The sequence below is a fragment of the Berghia stephanieae genome, chromosome 3, assembly GCF_034508935.2.
Source record: "Berghia stephanieae isolate SIO BIC M18660-M18661 chromosome 3, UCSD_Bste_1.3, whole genome shotgun sequence".
Taxonomy (NCBI): domain Eukaryota; kingdom Metazoa; phylum Mollusca; class Gastropoda; order Nudibranchia; family Aeolidiidae; genus Berghia; species Berghia stephanieae.
Window position 1 is genome coordinate 129,016 of NC_088362.1, and position 5,000 is coordinate 134,015.

General features: G+C 42.6%; 1 protein-coding gene across 1 annotated transcript in view; it reads left to right on the forward strand.

The window, feature by feature from the left end:
* The window catches only part of LOC144966964 (uncharacterized), a 62,374-nt gene that overhangs the window by 33,677 nt on the left and 23,697 nt on the right, over window positions 1–5,000 (forward strand). The window lies entirely within an intron of this gene.

The following is a 5,000-nucleotide window of genomic DNA, read 5'->3' on the forward strand; positions in this document are numbered from 1 at the left end:
TCGGAATTTCGCGAAGGCTGCACCGGAATGCGAGGCAGACACAATTGCCAAGAATATTAAGAACCGTAGCAAGCGGGTCCCTAATCAGGCTTTTGAGCGCGGTGTCCGCAAGGCGTACCGTACGATTTTGGACTCGCTACCTGCGGAGGAGTCGGACTGGACGGCCCCGTTCAGTCCCCCAGAAGTGGGTGCAGCCATTAGCGAAGTGAAGAACGGCAAAGCAGCTGGGATAGATGGTGTATATCCCGATATGGTGACGCATCTGGGCCCCAGGGCACGGGCCTGGCTAGCAGAGGCAATGTCTGACATCCTTGCAAACGGAAAGCTTCCACAAGTGTGGAAGCATGCGAAGATAGTTGCCATCCTGAAGCCAGGGAAGCCGGCGAAGGAGGCAGACAGTTACAGACCCATATCGCTGCTGAGCTGTCTTTACAAACTGTTGGAGCGTGTTCTATTAAACCGATGGGGGCCGGTCCTAGACGCTGCCCTGCCACCTGAGCAGGCAGGCTTCAGGGAAGGGATGTGCACCACGGAGCAGGTCATTGCCCTTACAGAGCATATTGAGCACGGGTTCGAGAGAAAACAGCAAACAGGTGCTGTGTTTATAGACCTATCAGCGGCGTACGATACGGTCTGGTGCGATGGTTAATGCTCAAACTTGCAAAAATCATAAGGTGCAAAAAGACCTTGAAGTTGTTCTCTTCGATCTTAGGGGAAAGGCAATTCCACGTCGCGCTGGGAGACGCCACGAGCAAAGTTAGGAAATTGAAGAATGGGGTCCCTCAGGGGTCGGTACTTGCGCCAATGTTGTTTAACGTTTACATTAGCGATATGCCGAACACTTCCTCCCTGAGGCTGGGATACGCAGACGACTGGGCACTCGTTACTCAGAGTAAAGTGTGGACCCGTCTCAAGAGCGTACTCAGCGAGGACGTCACCAGACTCAAATCCTACTTTGACAAGTGGTACCTGAAGATGAACACTTCAAAAACCGTGGCCACTGCATTTCACTTATGCAGTGGTTGGCACACCCGTAAACTGAATGTCCTAGTCGGGGACCAGCCACTCCCATATGAGCCGCGTCCAAAATACCTAGGGGTGACGCTGGATCGCAGCCTTACCTATCGGGTTCATCTCGAAGGGGTTGCCCGGAAGATAGAGAAGCGGAATAGTCTTCTGAGGAAGCTGGCGGGATCGACTTGGGGCGCTAGCCAAGCGCTCCTGAGAACATCCGCCCTGGCACTATGCTATTCCACCGCGGAGTATTGCGCTCCAGTGTGGGGTAGAAGCAGAAACGTTGAGAAGGTGGATGTAAAACTTCGCAAGTCGATGCACATAGTGTCGGGAACGCTAGCAACAACCCCTAGAGAATGGGGCCCGGTGATGGCAGCGATCCAGCCCCCCGATGTCCGGAGGGAGACCATTACGGGAAACTGGCTGAGTAAGATCAAAGAGAGAGGAATGGGGATACCCCTCTCATGCGCATAATGAACGGTGCCCCCGTTTCGAGCCGAAATAAGTCCCGGCAACCCTTGTACGCAGAATCCCTGACTACGGACAGAGCTGCACATACGAGATGGAAGTCGGTTTGGACGAATTCAATCCCTCGTGGGGGCGGGGACCTACACTCCTCTAAGCTTGGTGAGAAGTTGCCAGGCTTTGATACCAGTAAGAGGAGACACTGGGTAGCTGCGAATCGGCTTCGGTCGAGGAGCTGCCTAACGGCCGGTGCGTTACATCAGTGGGGTCTAACTTCCTGTCCTTTATGTCCACGCTGTGGGCAAGAACCCGAAACGGCAGAGCATCTAGTCGAAAGGTGTGTTGTGACGATGCTACCGGGCGGGTTCGCGACGGTGCACGAATGCGGACCGGACTTTGCTGATTGGGTCGATCGTCATAACATAATAGTGTGAACCATAAGAAGCTGCTGCTGCCATCACGGACGAGTGAGAGGCAAGGCTAAGTGTGTTTGACCTGGCGTGAGGGGATTTATCGGCTGTGGCGCTCGCTTGCCGAGATCAAACAAGTCAAGTTTGTAGGCGTGACTCTGATATAATATTACTACATTAGACTATTCCTCAATCTTTTAGACCCTGACTCCTTTTTCAAGATGAGTCTATTTTTATTAAGCATCATAGCTTTAATTTACGCGTATTGATGATTTTGGCTATCTTGCAAATTAGACTTAAATTGTGTATCAGGGTTTTGTCATTGTACAACGATATGGGGTGAGTGAGTGATAGTGAATTAAACCTAAGAATAGCTGGAAAATAGGGTATGCCCCCCCCCCCGCCCCCAACACGTACATACACATCCCTTTTTGTTTTAAAATCAATATCTTCATCGTCATAGGAAACGAAAAGCATGAAATGGAACGAAATCTGTTGGTACATTTATACTGAATGAAATAGGCGACATCATTCTTACTAAATTCAAAAGGTGCCTAAATTATGAGCTTATAAGATGAACAGAAAAATTATTTTGTCTTTAGCTAATTTCGCCCACAGGGAGTTACAATAGTACAATTTAGATAAAACAAGGGAATTAATTAAAAGTTCTGCTACATTAAATTACGTTTGCTTATTTTATTCATTTCTATGTACATAGATTGTATGGTGTTATTCACGTAGCAGCTTGTTATGGAAAGATGTTTATCAATGATGACACTAAGGTTTTTTGCTTTATTTGAAAATTCTATTGTGCTATTTCCGAGAGTAATAGGTAAATCATTTGCCTTCCACACTTTAAAATATCAGTTTTACTATCATTTACTATCATTTAATTTTAACTTGTTATGGTACATTCAAGATTTAATCTCATAAAACAGCTCGAAATTCGTTGTATTAAGAATTGTAAATTACTTAGGGGTACTGAATCATAAATTTGCGTAGCACCAGTATTAAAATGATAACTCAGATTGAATCTGGATATCACACTAGAAAGGGGGTGCTTATATACAGAAAAAAGGACAGGGCCAAGAACGCACTCCAAAGTTTAGTAAAACTTGTTCTGACTGAATACCATTCACCACGACAGTCTGCCATCGATCCTGTTAAATACATTTTTGTATGATGTAAACCGTTTTAAGGGCAATTCCTTTTACGCCTACGTATTTTCTAGTCTTCTTAACAAAATGTAATGGTCAATGGTGTCAAAGGCAGCTGAAAGATCTTAAAGGCATAATAAATTGATATTGTTAGCGTCCGCATTATATAACAAAAGATTTTAAGAAGCGCCGTTTCAGTACTGTGTTGCTGTTTGTAGGCTGACTGAACTGTTGTTCTTAAGATGAGATAATAATTGTGTCAGTACTACCTTCTCCAAAAGTTTGGACAAAAAATAGAAGGATGTGTGGAAAGTGAGAGATATGAAGACGATTAAAAGAAAAACACAAAAAAAAAAAAATAAAAAAAAAACAACTAAACAAAAAACGCCTGGACAGACAGTCACACCGACACCCATACACACACAAACGCGCACACACACACACACACACACACACACACACACACACACACACACACACTAATTAGTTGAAATGAATGAAAAATAAGTATACTTAAGTTAAATGTTTGGTTGAGCATCCGACCAACAAGCAAGGGGATCAGTTTTTTATTGCCAGCTGTATAAAATTTTGTAATGGTTTTGCTTTCTGTTTTTTTTTTCATTTTTATTACTTGTTTATAAAGCCCCTCTGCCCACCAATCAGCCACTAAATAGCTAGCTTGATATGTTGATCTGGTGGAAAGTAATACGTGAATATTTCAACTTATGTCATAGATTAGATTGATTTTGAACTCAGTGTCTGCAGCAATTTAGTCTTTAATCACGGACTCATAATTTTGTCAAAGATATAAGAACTGCAATCCAAACAGTTGTTAAAAGCAGGTATTTCCACTTTTAACATCCAAGGACGAGGTCAAACTTAGATGTCGCTGGGTCAAACAGACGCGTTGTGGTATGTCACTTCTGCTGTCGGATGTGAAGGTCATTCGTTCGATTCTATATAGAGTATGCGGTTAGACTAAGGGAGTTAATTTTTGACATTTTACACGGTAATTTATTTATTTATTTATTTATTTATTTATTTATTTATTTATTTATTATTATTATTATTATTATTATTATTATTATTATTATTATTATTATTATTATTATATTATTATTATTATTATTATTATTATTATTATTATTATTATTATTATTATTATTATTATTATTATTATTAATTATATGACCCTCCGCCCCGAACGTGGGGTGGGTAGGGGGGAAGAAAGAAAGAAAGAGAGAGAGAGAGAGAGAGAGAGAGAGAGAGAGAGAGAGAGAGAGAGACTGCTTGTGCATTGTAGAGGGCGGGAGCTAAATAGAATAAAGATATAAATATGTGTGTGTGTCTGTGTGTGTGTGTGTGTTTATGTGTGTGGTTGTATGTGTGAAAGAAACACGAGGGAGACAAAGAGAGCGAGCAAGACTGGTAGATAAACAAACGGGGAAAAGAAGAGAGGGGGTGGAGCAAAGAATAGGTAGGGATAGTATAAGAAAGCCCTTCGTTTCAAAGAAGTCAAAGTCAATCAATGGGAAACATATTGACCAATGAGATTGCAATTTAAAAAAATGGGACTGGTCAAATCATTTGTTGCATTGTTTCCATTTTGAGTCAGATGACAGCTTGAAGAGGAGCGGGTTGGGCTTAATTTGTAATGACTTACATGAAATCATATAATTGAATCTTCTTGTTTGAGTTGCAACGTCGAGTTATTTAGGACCTGCCACTCGTTATCACAACCCCTTGTGGTCAATTGTCAGCTATTAAACTCTCCTCCCCTTTTTCTTTGGGTTCACTCCGGTGACTTCTTATATAGTAGACAATGGTTCACTCACATTGTTTATTGTCTCAAAAGACCCCACCCTCCCTCCCATTCCCAATGAATACACGTTAAAACGCACGCTCTCTCTCTCTCTCTCTCTCTCTCTCTCTCTCTCTCTCTCTCTCTCTCTCT